General features: G+C 47.0%; 1 protein-coding gene across 2 annotated transcripts in view; it reads right to left on the minus strand.

Annotated features, from left to right (window-relative positions):
- The window catches only part of dally (division abnormally delayed protein), a 385376-nt gene that overhangs the window by 356404 nt on the left and 13038 nt on the right, over positions 1–15934 (minus strand). The window lies entirely within an intron of this gene.

The following is a 15934-nucleotide window of genomic DNA, read 5'->3' on the forward strand; positions in this document are numbered from 1 at the left end:
TAACAACAACAACTTAGATCCATGTTCCTACCAGGAATCTTTATTATTTGACTTACGTTCTTCTTCACTTTAGAAGAAAGATACAAAAATAAACTTGCCAAAGCTCATTTTGTAATTTGATTTTGTCTGGCGCGTTTCGCTGAAGCTCTCTTTAGCATCCTGGGAGGCAGCGGATACGTGAGTACAATACACACACCATGTAGGTCTGAGATTGAAGTTGAAATAAGTTTATTGAGGTAAAATACACACAAAGGGATGAGGTAGCTCAAGCTATTCTCACCCCGTTCAGTACATCTTGTTAATACATACATAGACACACATCACAAACAATAAACATATTACCAAACATTCTGAGAGATAAACATATACATTTCCTAAGTCTGAGATGATTGATGAAGATTAAGCCACCCAAGAGGTGGCACGGGCACGAATAGCCCGTAAGTAGGTCTCAGGTATAGTAAGGACTACATAGCTAATGTCGGCAGGAGCTGTACTGTAGGTGAGGTGTAAGAAGGATGTTTTCTCTTGGTCTACAGAACATAACAATGAAAGAGCTGCATAAGACCTATTGGCCTACACGAGGATTCAGCCAAACTCATCCATACATCCACACGTCTAACCTACGATTGAAACAACGCAGCGAGTCCACGTATATTATGTTACCTGGTAATTTGTCCCACGAGTCAACACCCTTGTTGTCGAACCATAATTTACTCGGGTCCCTCCTGAGTGTACACATCTGAGATTCGTGCCCAATGGTTCGTGATCTGTCACGCCACGAAGAGTCAGAACACTCTGGCACAGTACACGATGTGAACACTCCAGTGTTCACATTACCACTGACGACACCATCTACAAGGCCGCAGTATTTAAAATAGCCATAAAATGCCATAAAATATTAATTAAATCTGCCATGAAAAATACTAGGCGCCTTATAAATGCCATATTCTGTTAAGTGAAGATTTATTTATTTATACATGCAAATTTATAAATGTTAAGAATTTTGTTTGCCTGTTCATATAAAAAAATCGCCCATATTTGTGAGCCAAATTTTTTTTTGAAAATATTAAGACAGCAATAATTGTGCCAGACAATGTCCCAAAACTATATGGTCCAAAATCAGCGAAAAGGAGGAGCTCATTCCCCAACTCACACAAATCATCATGTGTGATCTTGAGGTTATCTTGAGATGATTTCGGGGCTTTAGTGTCCCCGCGGCCCGGTCCTCGACCAGGCCTCCACCCCCAGGAAGCAGCCCGTGACAGTTGACTAACACCCAGGTACCTATTTACTGCTAGGTAACAGGGGCATTCAGGGTGAAAGAAACTTTGCCCATCTGTTTCTACCTCGTGCGGGAATCGAACCCGCGCCACAGAATTACGAGTCCTGCGCGCTATCCACCAGGCTACGAGACCCCTCGATTATATTAAAAAAAATGGATAAGAAATATAGATCAATTATCCTTAGTGGGGGTATAGTGAAGCAGACCAACACTCTTAGTTCTTCTTTGAGAGAATAAAATCAATCAATCTACCTTCTACTTCAAGCCTTTAGTTTTATAGTAAATAAATCCCTATGACGCCATAAGAAGGTCACTAGAGCCGTCAAACTGTAATATTTCTCTGACCTCTGGATTAGGTCAAGTCTTAACGCTCAAACATTGGTAAATCTAGAAGGGAACGGGGCTTCGTGGCTCCCACTGAACCGTAGAGCTTAGGGGATGAAAAACACTTAGTCTACCTGCTATCCTTTGGCCAACAGAGGGTCTTCAGAGGCTACACTCACTTGCCCTCTGGGACCTCGGACTATGCACTTTCCGCACCTGGCTACGATGGAACCCATCAGGGATAGAGTGGGCACCAGGAACAGAGGGAAGTAGTGTCTCCACCTGCGCCATTACACGGGTTAAACCCTGTGCTCTCTCCTCGGGGTTAAGTCTGTCGATTTGTGTGTGTACTTGTTGGTGTTGGTGTGCGCGGGAGTGTATCGCGTGTCTCCGTGTCTTTACACCCTAATACCTCTCTATTTTGGGCGGGAATCTAGCGTGTTGGATTCCTTTCCAGACACATTGCTATTTTTGTATTTTCTGGTTCTGACTGTATAAATGCTTCTGATTATATTTCCTGGCGTCCAGCGTCAATGTTAGTGACTGTCACCTGCCTTTCCCTCGGACACCATCCCTCCCCTCCCCTCCCCTCTCCCACCACCGGACACCCTCAGGTAATGCAGGCGATGAGTCACAATAACGTGGCTGAAGAATGTTGACCAGACCACACACTAGAATGTGAAGGGACGACGACGTTTCGGTCCGTCCTGGATCATTCTCAAGTCGACTGTTGACTTGAGAATGGTCCAGGACGGACCGAAACGTCATCGTCCCTTCACCCTAGTGTGTGGTCTGGTCAACACCCTCAGTTAATTTAAGTAAGGTGAGTGACTTTTTGCCCTTAACATCCCCCCCCCCCGGCGTTCATTCCTTCCCTCGATGCCCTTCTCTCTCGTGGGCCACCTCCCCCCCCCCAGCACCCACCCACATCCTGAGAAATGAGCAATGTGCCTGAGGGCGTGGGCGGGAGGCTGGCCGCCCGGGGCCAAGTGGTGAGCAGCGGAGCCGCCACAACCTCACACCTGATCCACAGTCTACTTCCTGGCAACAAGGTAGTCTGGGGGAGGTAGGGGGATGGGGCCGGAGGGGGCGAGGCGTGCCTGCGGTCTGCGGCGGATATCATCACACGGTAAAACACACCTCCAAATTACCGGAACAGGTTTCCTAAGTGTCGGGAAGTGTGTCGTCCGTGTGTAACGGCGTGTACTACTCAAGTGGCCGCGCAGGGAGAGCACCGGGAAGCTAACGGGAACGGAGAGGGGCCGTGGTACAGTGGCGAGAAGAGGTAGTGTAGAGAGGGGCGGATGATGAGGTAGAACGTGCTTGGGAGGGGGAAGGGGGCTAGGTATTCAGGTGGACATGTCAAGAGGGCCCCAGAGAGGGCGGGAAGGGCTGCCCGCACAGAGAAGCGGGGAGGCGTGTCAATCTCCGCCAGGGGGACGGAAAAGAGGTGTAGGGGGTAATTTCCTACACCTGACGTCACGAGCTCCATCTCCGCTTGACTTGGGAAGCGGCGACACACTCAACCTGGGGCAGGGTAGACAGCCGGTAGGGAGGACAGAGGGCCATGAGGGAGGAGAGGACAGAGGGCCAGCAGTAACCCACACACTGCATGAGACTCACAATACACTACCATCAGTCCCTCATCACTGACGACACACTTGTCCTCACAAGGCACCATAGTTTAGACGTTACAAACTTTAGCGTAAACATTCTGACGGTGTAGTGAAATATAAGGCCGGCCAATATGGACGCTCTCAGGAAATAAGGACCATCGAGCCCAATAAATTAGGTCGGGACGCCTCGGGTAGGACTCTGGTCCTCGAGGCGTCGCGAGGCCGGCCTCTACAGCTGGGTGGACAGCTGTAGGCGCCTGACAGCTGGGTGGACAACGCTTCGGATTCGTAGTCCTGAGGTTCCGGGTTCGATCCCCGGTAGAGGCGGAGACAAATGGACAAAAATGTTTCTTTCACCCTGATGGCCCTGTTACCTAGCAGCAAATAGGTACCTGGGAGTTAGACAGCTGCTACGGGCTGCTTCCCGGGGGGGGGGGGGGGGAAGCGTAACAAAAAGGAGGCCTGGTCGAGGACCGGGCCGCGGGGACGCTAAGAACTCGAACACGACAGTTCAAGTTCTACTACCACCTTGTTCCTGTATATATATTACCTACCACTAAGGTCTATATAAATGTTGTTGTTGATAATTTAGCGGCGACGACGATCGTGGGGTCGATGATGATTGATGAAGATTAAGTCACCCAAAAGGTGGCACGGGCATGAATAGCCCGTAAGTGGTGGCCCTTTTGAGCCATTACCAGTATCGAGAGCTGATACTGGAGATCTGTGGAGGTGCGACTGCACCCTGCGTGACGGGAGATGTCTCCCGTGTGTGGGATCGGACGCGCCCAGCCATATATACCTGCTGCGTGGATACGACCACCGGGGCACGATACCCGGCAGCACTGACCAGCAAGGCCTCCACACTGCCAGGCTTCCCCCAAGGTCGGTGGAATGTGTGGCCCGGTTACCCGGGATTCCTGCCTCGCCCAGTAAATACACCACACTTTGATCTGGGCCTCAAGGCTTTAAATAATTATGTCAGTGTGTGCAAACGAATGGACTCTCAGTTTTGTACACAGCGGAGTTTGTTTTGACTCGCGAAGAGGGAATGCTAACTCAAGATTATCAGGCAATGACAACCAAGAATTTATGAGAGGGGCTTAGGGAGCAGTCTCTAGCTACCTAGACACAGTGGTTGTTGTTGTTTTAGATTCAGCTCCTGGGAACAAAAAGTTGCAAGTAGCACGGACTATGGTGAACCCGTAGTGGACTTACTTAGCTCAGGAGCAGGCACACCGTCACCGGGTACAAGTTATATCGCAAACGAGACAGTTCGCCAACGGACTTTGCAACCTACCTTACTCAACCTAACCTACCCTAAACCTACTGAGCCTAAGACAGCTTAACCTAAGCTGTCCTAACATGCTAACTTAACCTAACGATTCAAACAGTTTTAACAATTACAAAACAAGCGTTATCGAATCGATTATAATTACGGTACGACTTGACCATATCTTGAGGTTATCTTGAGATGATTTCGGGGCTTTAGTGTCCCCGCGGCCCGGTCCTCGACCAGGCCTCCACCCCCAGGAAGCCAGCTGACTAACTCCCAGGTACCTATTTACTGCTAGGTAACAGGGGTATTCAGGGTGAAAGAAACTTTTGCCCATTTGTTTCTGCCTCGTGCGGGAATCGAACCCGCGGCACAGAATTACGAATCCTGCGCGCTATCCACCAGGCTACGAGGCCCCCAAACCATACCCTTTGAACTTCCCGATGTCCCTCTCCTCTCTTAACCACGTCTGGTACCTAAGCTACTAAGTACTGTACTCCCTGCTGGATAACGACTAGACTGTGACTCTTGCTGCTCTCACAGTTGGCTTCCCAAGCGGGGAGCTCTTGTCACCTTCCTCCCTGGACTAACTGATGCTCTCCGTCTAGGAGCAGCGGTCGCCAACCTTTCGGACGTCACGGACCACTAAATTCATCATTTTAAATCCCGCGAACCACTAAGGTTTCCTCGCTAAATCCGGGTGTTTTGGGTGCAAGTGTCTTCCGGGTTTGGAAGGTTTCATGGCATCATTGGATAAACTCTCACAACACATTACTATTGCTACTGTTAGCCTTAGTTATATTATATCTTGTAGGACTAAAGGAATGCAAAATATTCCTTTGCTTTTATCACTCATTATGGGTTTATTGCATTCCAATCTGAAGCCAAATAAGAAATGATAGTTATTAAAGTCAAATTATCTGATGCCATTAAATATAACAGTTAAAGAAAATAGAACATTTACACACATTACACAAATCAAATAAAACACTCAGAACATAAGAATTTCTTAGAATTTTATTTTGTTTTATTAATAAAACATAAAAAATGAAAATAATGTCCAGATTTTTCTGCGGTCCACCAAAATTTTCCAGCGGCTGGCGGCCATTGGTCTACAGGACCAGGCACTCGGATCTCCCAGAGGCACAGTCTCAGGCAGAACCACTCTATACACTATATGATTCCTCTAAAGAACATCCACAAGGGCCGTGACGAGGGTTCGAACTTACGTCCGAGAGCATCCCAGATGTTCTCAGATGTAGGTTCGAAACCCCCTCGTCACGGCTCTTGTAGATTTGTTCATTTGATGCATCACGCTATTGTGATTTCTGTGTGTAATGATTCCTCTACCTTCATCTTCCCTGGTGAACACCGGCTGCAGGCCACAGGTGCAGGCCACAGCTGCAAGGTGCATCTACAGGCCACATCTAAAGGCCACAGGTGCAGGCCACAGCTGCAGGCCACAGCTGCAGGCCACAGCTGCAAGGTGCATCTACAGGCCACATCTACAGGCCATAGCTGCAGGCCACAGCTACAGGCCACAGCTGCAGGCCACAGCTGCAGCAGGGTGTTCACTGGCCACTAGCCACAGAGCCAGAAATAATAGCGCGGGCAGCCGTTGTACACTCCTAGTGCACCACACATCTAACACTGTTGCTCGCCACTTTCTCCAGCAGGTGTATTAAGTGCGGCACTTGTGGGGTAGATGTAGCAGGTGTGTGTGTGGGGGGGGGGGGAGCAGGGGGGCTGGTATATCAGGTGGTGCCGGTGTGAGGGGGGGGGGTCCGGCCCCCCACCACCATCATGTATTTACACCATGTATTCAGGGGGTATTTAGAGCGCCACCTCCCCCACCTCTCTCCCCCCCCCCCCCACCTCACACATACACATTATGGCACCTGAACCTTAAATACCAAGTTCAAGGCAAACAAGATGAAAAACAAACCTTCCAAGTCATTTGAAATAAAATCCAGCGTCTCGCTGATCACAAACCGGTTCAGTCACACCCCCCCCTCTCCCCCTCCCCTGGCTGCCAGCTGTCCCGGCCACCTGGCCTCACCACCTGGGTTTCACGGCTTGGCTAAACCTGCTTACGCCGTCTGGCTACATTTGGTTATATAACCTAGCTACATCTGGTCACACCGCCAACCAACACATGTGGCATAATTATATAGCTACACCAGTACGAATTCCCTCGTTATCAAGACTTAGAACACCTGACTGAAAGCCACAAGTAAACACCTGCCCACAGCTGGTTATATAACAATATAACAATTATACTACAATTTGTTATATCAGCTGGCTATACCTGTCATGTATTATCTGGCTACTTCTGATTCGATTCCCGGCCGGGGCAGAGATGGTTGGGCACGCTTCCTTTCACCTAATGCCGCTGTCCACCTATCAGTAAATAGGTAGCAGGGAGTTAGGCAACTGTGGCGAGGTTGTATCCTTGGGGGGGGGGGGGGTTCAGTAGTTCGACCTTGAAGGGGGGACCTCCATACAAGCCTAAATTATATATACACACACAGGCTTCTTGTCTCCGACAAAACAAATCATAACAACATTTGTTCATATTACTTGGCTATATCACCTGGCTAATACTTTTGAAAAGTATGTGTATATTACCTGACAACACCTGTTGACATCACCTGGCCACACCTGGTTATACCACACCTACAGGTGGAGCCACAACACCTGCGCTCCTCGTTATGTGATCATGAATGACTCTAAAACACCTACACCGAGTCAACATCATTATCTGCCTGCTACACTAACTAGATGGACAGTTGCAGAGAACACACGCGCGTGCGTGCGTGCGTGTGTGTGTGTGTGTGTGTGTGTGTGTGTGTGTGTGTGTGTGTGTGTGTGTGTGTGTGTGTGTGTGTGTGCGAGAGAGAGAGAGAGAGAGAGAGAGAGAGAGAGAGAGAGAGAGAGAGAGAGAGAGAGAGAGAGAGAGAGAGAGAGAGAGAGAGAGAGAGAGAGAGAGAGAGAGAGAGAGGAGAGTGTGTGTGTGTGTGTGTGTGTGTGTGTGTGTGTGTGTGTGTGTGTGTGTGTGTGTGTGTGTGTGTGTGTGTGTGTGTGTGTGTGTGTGCGAGAGAGAGAGAGAGAGAGAGAGAGAGAGAGAGAGAGAGAGAGAGAGAGAGAGAGAGAGAGAGAGAGAGAGAGAGAGAGAGAGAGAGAGAGAGAGAGAGAGAGAGGAGAGTGTGTGTGTGTGTGTGTGTGTGTGTGTGTGTGTGTGTGTGTGTGTGTGTGTGTGTGTGTGTGTGTGTGTGTGTGTGTGTGTGTGTGTGTGAGAGAGAGAGAGTGACCACAAACATGGCTCTCACCTGTTACCTGTTCATCACACCCTCACAGCCGCAACAACTCACCTGCAACAAAAGAAAATCATATTAGCATGAATGAAAGAGGGGGGGAATAATAAACAAATAAAAAGCTATCAATTTCTGAGAAGTCCGGTGATAGACCGTTACTTAACCTCGCGACATTATAAGGCCACCTGGAGCTGAACATGTTATACAGTGGATCAAGTCAGGCGTCTCTCACGCCCACCTGTTAAGGAGTTCACATGTTGAACAAGAACAATTACAGGTCCCACCTGTAATTGTTCGAAGTTATGGCGGTCACCAGTCCAGTGTGCAGGACTGGTGACCCAAGACAGTCGGTGACTGAGAAAGTTGCAAACTAAAGTCCCATCGATTCGCGAATGAAGAAAATAAAGTAAAGGCCGAGTTTTGAGAGAGGACAAGAAAATCGAAGACGTACGTGAGAGGTTAAACCGTAGTGTGAAAGTTGTATACGTCTCAGGTTCAAGGCTTTGACCCTCTTGTGTTTCTTCAAGTTTCCTACTAACAGAGCGGACGTGTTGTGCAATACCTTACACACCACAACATATTTCCTTTTTTTGATCGCATTCATTACACAACCTACAGGTGTATATTTACAGGTGTATAAGTGTCCAGGTACGGACTACTGTATCCACTTTTTATTAAGGCGAAAAAGTGCCCACACGTGGACAACATGTCGGCCAAACTTAAAACGGCGCGCTATACACCTTACCTTGCCGAAACCCCTATATCCTCTTCCCCCTCCGTGCTCCTGCGCCTGCCCCTCCCACAACCATGGGAAGGACGCCGTCCCACAACCTCCCACCTCTCAGCCTCACGGACAAGGCTGGCTGGTGGCCTGCTGCCATGTCTACATCGTGTCTACTCGTTCCTCAAGTTGTCTGGGAGTTAGGATCAAGTCTCCTGTCGGATTGTAAGTGGTTTTCCTTGGTGATTGGTGGTTTATTATTTAGCTCACTGGTAGTGGGCACTGTAATGGTTGAATACTGGTAGTCAGCTGAGCACAGTGTCTCCCCTGAACACCGTCCAGTCTCGTCTCCAGGTGATATGAAGGTGGCCACTTCATCATCATTACTCTCTTTACGGGCTATTATTCATGCCCGTGCCACCTCTTGAGTGGCTTAATCATCATCAATCAAACATCATCATTACTCACTATAGCCCGTGTTACATGGACATTTGGTCCCGAGTAGGTAAATCTAAAGCAACAACAATCATCATTACCTCAGCCCCTCGCCATATACTCCATTCTTTTCCCGCCCACTCAAGCTCTCGACACCAGTAACTCCTTTCTCCTTGTTGTTATACATTCAGCTACTCGGAACAAGTTCCAAGTAGCACGGGCTATGGTGAGCCCGTAACTTACCTGGCACAGAAGCGGGGCAAGAAGCACGGGCTATGGTTAGCCTGTGACCTTTCTTCGTCTCTCCTTCTTTTCATTCTCTTCCTCTTCCCGTCTCTTAGTACCCTTTCCACAATATTAATTTAACCACCCAATAATTCCCCTACACCCTTGCTACCTTACCCTTCGTTTCCCGCTCCGGGCTTTCATATATCTAATTTTGTTCAACCCATCCTCCTGAAACTACACTACGTTTGTGACCATGTGGTCGACCGTACGAAAATGTAGTAATGAAGGCCGTATAAGTCACTTTGTGTACCATTTTTTTTTAAAGTCCGGAAAAAAATATGTTAAAACCAAGCTTAAATATTCCTAGGCCTAGAATAGCAAATATATGTACTACAATAGGTCTCAGACTGCGTGTATTAGGAGTTGAATGGTTATAGGTTAGGTTTTGTTAGCAAAATAAATATACAGTATCAACTTTTCCGATTCGAAGAAATTCAATAACAGGAAAGTTCGCTTTGTGTCGGTCCTTCACGACATATTTGTACTGTAGTCCACATAGCTATTACGAGTATTTTAATTTTATGATGCGCTTGATATTTAGTATGGCAAAAAGCGTTAGAGCAGTGATTCTATTACTCATTTTCTCTATATTATTTATGTTCTCCATTTGGGAAGGAAATTAAAAAAAAACTAACTCTTCAAAGTAAGTTTTACCATTTTATTGGGCCTGAGGAGTCTCTAATGGACGCATTTCGCTGAAGCACTCTTCAACACCTTCGGAGGCAGAGAATGTGAATACTAAGTAGCAGAGGTGGCAGCACGTGTTCCATGGAGAGTGGCAAGAACCGAGAAAGGTGTTGCCTACTACTCCCTAAGATATATTTGTGGGGGATGGGCTGCAGTTCTTGGGCTCCGCCTTTCGACCCATAATCAACTGGCGTACAGGTTCCAAAACTAATAGGGCTCCCAGATCTACATTTAAAACTGTATCTGGGGTTTCCCTCCGCCACTTCACTTCTTATTGCATTCAATATGTTCGCTATCCAGACACTGAACAAATCTTTCTAATGTCTATATATCTCATTCGTGCACTGCCTATGCTGAGTAGTCTGTGCTTGTCTGCTAATTATTCCATGAGTATTTTGTATGTGGTAATCATGCTTCCCTCTAACTTGTTCTCTTCTAATTTGAGGCGTATCTCCTGTGGACTTTTCGAGTGACTCATATCTCTCAGCTCTGGGACTAGTCTGGTAGCAAGCCTCTGAACTTTCTTAAATTAGTTTTGTATTTAACGAGACAAGGCCTCCACGCTGATGCCACATATGCAAGAGCCTCTCTGACATACGTGAAAATGATATGGTTCTTTGTATCTACTTCACCTCTGTCTAGACACGAATGAAGAGTAACCTAACGAAACACGTCCATCAGCGATATTGCCAGACCCAAATTGTAAAATGAACTTTTGAGACTTCATTTTAAAATTTCCTTCCTGCTTAAATTAAAGGAAGAAATGTATATGTTTATCTCTCAGAATGTTTGGTAATATGTTTACTGTTTGTGATGTGTGTATATGTATGTATTAACACGATGTACTGAACGGGGTGAGAATAGCTTGAGCTACCTCATCCCTATGTGTGTATTTTACCTCAATAAACTTATTTCAATTTCAATTTCCTGCTTAAATCAAATACTTGAGTGTATATGGGCAGAAATTGATATAACGCATATTCTTTGACCACAGATGGTGGGAAGGTGAGCTTGGAGAGTTAGGTGTGGTGAGGCGAGCAACACGAGGCTGGACGCATCTCACGGAATTACAAACGCCGGAGGCTAGGAACACCCGGCTGTTTCTTACCGTAGACGATTGCCAATAGGCTGAGGCAGGTCTCCCATCTGCTACCCCAAGACCATTGTTAATAGGCCGATAACCTTCTCACTTACCGGTACCCCCGGCTTTCTCACTCCTCACACAGCCCGGCCTCATTAACATCGGATAGAAATTGCTCGTTAATCAAGCCGCCAGCCCCGACCGCCCACCTCTCTCTCTATGAATTTACAAAACTCTACACACACACATCACTCACAACTGATGACGTACACAACTTTTCTCGAAAACTGTTGGGCTCTCGTCCCATGTTCGTCATCCCGTCCTCAACAATAAAGGTCAAATGCTCGGTAATCCAGCCGTGAAACCCCATTTATGAATGAACAAATCCACAAGGGCCGTCACGAGGATTCGAACCTGCGTCCGGGAGCATCTCAGACACTGCCTTAATCGATTAAGCTACGGCAGGGTAAAAAAGAGTTGAAAGTCCCAAGTCCCAAGAGTCCCACTTATGAATGTATACTACGAGTGCTTCACTTCATTTGAATGGCATCTCTGTAAATGCTTCTTCACCAACGTACTACAAATATAAATAAATGCTAACAAAACCTTAACACTTAAGCTACGCCTAAATATGCCCAATGAATTATATTAATATTCCACTAACATTATATTAATATTCCATAATATTAATAATAACCAATATTATAAAATAATATTAATATATTTTTTGTTAAAAAATTCCTATTTAGAATGAACAGCATGTTAAATTGATGACTACATCTTTGCAGTCGGCCGCCGGAGGGAATGAACATTGCCTGAGACCGTGCTGAATGTTCGAACCTCACCTGAATAAATAAGAGCTTCATCCACGTAATGCAAATAGTTGCCAACATATCCTGAACACCTAACTATACACAAATTCCAAATATATTTATGAAAGAACGATTCTGATTACACTTCACAATTGATGACTGCGCCTCAGGGGGTCGGGCGCCACTTGGCCTAGCCAGGCCTCCAGACACGTTGAATTTATTACCGATGGGAACGCTAAGCTGTTTTTGTTTAGTGGGCTGTAAACTTTTATTGTATACTTTCTCTCAGGACTTGTAATCTGAACGAGACTTTTAGCATTTGTAGACAGTTTGATGAAACTGATTCATCATCAACCTGCCAAATTTATGTTTTAGCCCAACTGTTGATTAATTTATCGCGTTCTTTGCACCAATGACGGAGATCTGTCACCTAAACTTTTACATCTAAAGAAAATGTTCATCACGGCGCAGGTGTTGCTCTTCTACTTTCAAAACTCTTGAGAGCAAACCCCCATTTACCGGCCTAAGTAAAACTACGGGCAGAGCTAGGCTTTCGTACGCCACAGGCCTGAATTCAGTCTACCCAACAGTTTAAGTTAACATTATATCTCTTGAGAATACTTCGAATGTCTTGAAACAGATTCGCAAAGCACTCAAGTTTTAATTAGTTTAATTTCACATCGTGTTCATACATTTTCATATAATTATTAATCACTTGTTAGTGTATTCGTTATTTACACATGTATGTGATGTATGTATGTATGTATGTATGTATGTATGTATGTATGTATGTATGTATGTATGTATGTATGTATGTATGTATGTATGTATGTGTATATAAGCACATAAAATCAAAGAAGAACAGATCTCCACAAGGCATTAATAAACGTCTTCACTACTAAGTGGCCCGAACCTAACCTACCCGAGGACTCACCAACAGAAAACGGAATATTACATCAATTTCGCGAGCCGCTATCATGTTTAGTACATCAGTTTTTAGACTCGGGGGAAAATATACGTCAAGAGCGATGTACTAATGACAAGAACGGGTTGCTTTCTCAGACTCGCTCTTTACCACAGACTCGCTCTCCCTCACAGACTCGCTCTCCCTCACAGACTCGCTCTCCCCCACAGACTCGCTCTCCCCCACAGACTCGCTCTCACCCACAGACTCGCTCTCACCCACAGACTCGCTCTCACCCACAGACTCGCTCTCCCCCACAGACTCGCTCTCCCCCACAGACTCGCTCTCCCCCACAGACTCGCTCTCCCCCACAGACTCGCTCTCCCCCACAGACTCGCTCTCCCTCACAGACTCGCTCTCCCCCACAGACTCGCTCTCCCCCACAGACTCGCTCTCACCCACAGACTCGCTCTCACCCACAGACTCGCTCTCACCCACAGACTCGCTCTCCCCCACAGACTCGCTCTCCCCCACAGACTCGCTCTCCCCCACAGACTCGCTCTCACCCACAGACTCGCTCTCCCCCCACAGACTCGCTCTCCCCCACAGACTCGCTCTCCACCACAGACTCGCTCTCCCCCACAGACTCGCTCTCACCCACAGACTCGCTCTCCCCCACAGACTCGCTCTCCCCTACAGACTCGCTCTCCACCATAGACTCGCTCTCACCCACAGACTCGCTCTCACCCACAGACTCGCTCTCCACCACAGACTCGCTCTCCCCCACAGACTCGCTCTCACCCACAGACTCGCTCTCCCCACAGACTCGCTCTCCCCTACAGACTCGCTCTCCCCCACAGACTCGCTCTCCCCCACAGACTCGCTCTCACCCACAGACTCGCTCTCACCCACAGACTCGCTCTCACCCACAGACTCGCTCTCACCCACAGACTCGCTCTCCCCCACAGACTCGCTCTCCCCCACAGACTCGCTCTCCCCCACAGACTCGCTCTCCCCCACAGACTCGCTCTCCCCCACAGACTCGCTCTCCCCCACAGACTCGCTCTCCACCACAGACTCGCTCTCCCCCACAGACTCGCTCTCCACCAGACTCGCTCTCCCCCACAGACTCGCTCTCCCCTACAGACTCGCTCTCCACCATAGACTTGCTCTCACCCACAGACTCGCTCTCACCCACAGACTCCCTCCCTCCCTCCCTCCCCCCCCCCCCCGAATCATTCACGAAGGCCGGTTCATTACTTACACTTGCGGGCCTGAAAATGGCCTCTTAATCCCATTACGGAAAACTGGCGGCCATGTTAATGGAGAGACCAGCGGGCTCAACTCTGGGAAGAATGGCGGCATTCTTCACACGCCGCCGCCACACCACCAAGCACGGGGAAGACGTACGGAAGAAGCAAACCAATTTAACTAGACGGAAATTGATAACAACTGAGAGAGATGGAACTATAGACAGGAACTGACAGAGATGGAACTATAGACAGGAACTGAGAGAGATGGAACTATAGACAGGAACTGAGAGAGATGGAACTATAGACAGGAACTGAGAGAGATGGAACTATAGACAGGAACTGAAAGAGATAGAACTATAGACAGGAACTGACAGAGATGGAACTATAGACAGGAACTGAGAGAGATGGAACTATAGACAGGAACTGAGAGAGATGGAACTATAGACAGGAACTGAGAGATGGAAGTATAGACAGGAACTGACAGAGATAGAACTATAGACAGGAACTGACAGAGATGGAACTATAGACAGGAACTGAGAGAGATGGAACTATAGACAGGAACTGAGAGATATGGAACTATAGACAGGAACTGAGAGAGATGGAACTATAGACAGGAACTGAGAGATGGAAGTATAGACAAGAACTGACAGAGATAGAACTATAGACAGGAACTGAGAGAGATGGAACTATAGACAGGAACTGAGAGAGATGGAACTATAGACAGGAACTGAGAGATGGAACTATAGACAGGAACTGACAGAGATGGAACTATAGACAGGAACTGAGAGAGATGGAACTATAGACAGGAACTGACAGAGATGGAACTATAGACAGGAACTGAGAGATGGAAGTATAGACAGGAACTGACAGAGATAGAACTATAGACAGGAACTGACAGAGATGGAACTATAGACAGGAACTGAGAGATATGGAACTATAGACAGGAACTGAGAGAGATGGAACTATAGACAGGAACTGACAGAGATGGAACTATAGACAGGAACTGAGAGAGATGGAACTATAGACAGGAACTGACAGAGATGGAACTATAGACAGGAACTGAGAGATGGAAGTATAGACAGGAACTGACAGAGATAGAACTATAGACAGGAACTGACAGAGATGGAACTATAGACAGGAACTGAGAGATATGGAACTATAGACAGGAACTGACAGAGATGGAACTATAGACAGGAACTGAGAGAGATGGAACTATAGACAGGAACTGACAGAGATGGAACTATAGACAGGAACTGAGAGATGGAAGTATAGACAGGAACTGACAGAGATAGAACTATAGACAGGAACTGACAGAGATGGAACTATAGACAGGAACTGAGAGATATGGAACTATAGACAGGAACTGAGAGAGATGGAACTATAGACAGGAACTGACAGAGATGGAACTATAGACAGGAACTGAGAGAGATGGAACTATAGACAGGAACTGACAGAGATGGAACTATAGACAGGAACTGAGAGATGGAAGTATAGACAGGAACTGACAGAGATAGAACTATAGACAGGAACTGACAGAGATGGAACTATAGACAGGAACTGAGAGATATGGAACTATAGACAGGAACTGAGAGAGATGGAACTATAGACAGGAACTGACAGAGATGGAACTATAGACAGGAACTGAGAGAGATGGAACTATAGACAGGAACTGAGAGAGATGGAACTATAGACAGGAACTGACAGAGATGGAACTATAGACAGGAACTGAGAGAGATGGAACTATAGACAGGAACTGAGAGAGGACAGGAGAGCTGTGATGCCGTGGTGGTGAATCCTCGAACACTGGATACCTTAAATAGTCAACAAGCAGAACGCGATGCAAAACAAGAATGACATTACATAGGAGGTAAATAGCAGAGAGCGCAATAAATACATGAACAATAAAAAGGGGCTAGGTGTAAAATAACAAGGATTAAATTA

This window comes from Procambarus clarkii, chromosome 21 (genome assembly GCF_040958095.1).
Source record: "Procambarus clarkii isolate CNS0578487 chromosome 21, FALCON_Pclarkii_2.0, whole genome shotgun sequence".
Lineage (NCBI taxonomy): Eukaryota > Metazoa > Arthropoda > Malacostraca > Decapoda > Cambaridae > Procambarus > Procambarus clarkii.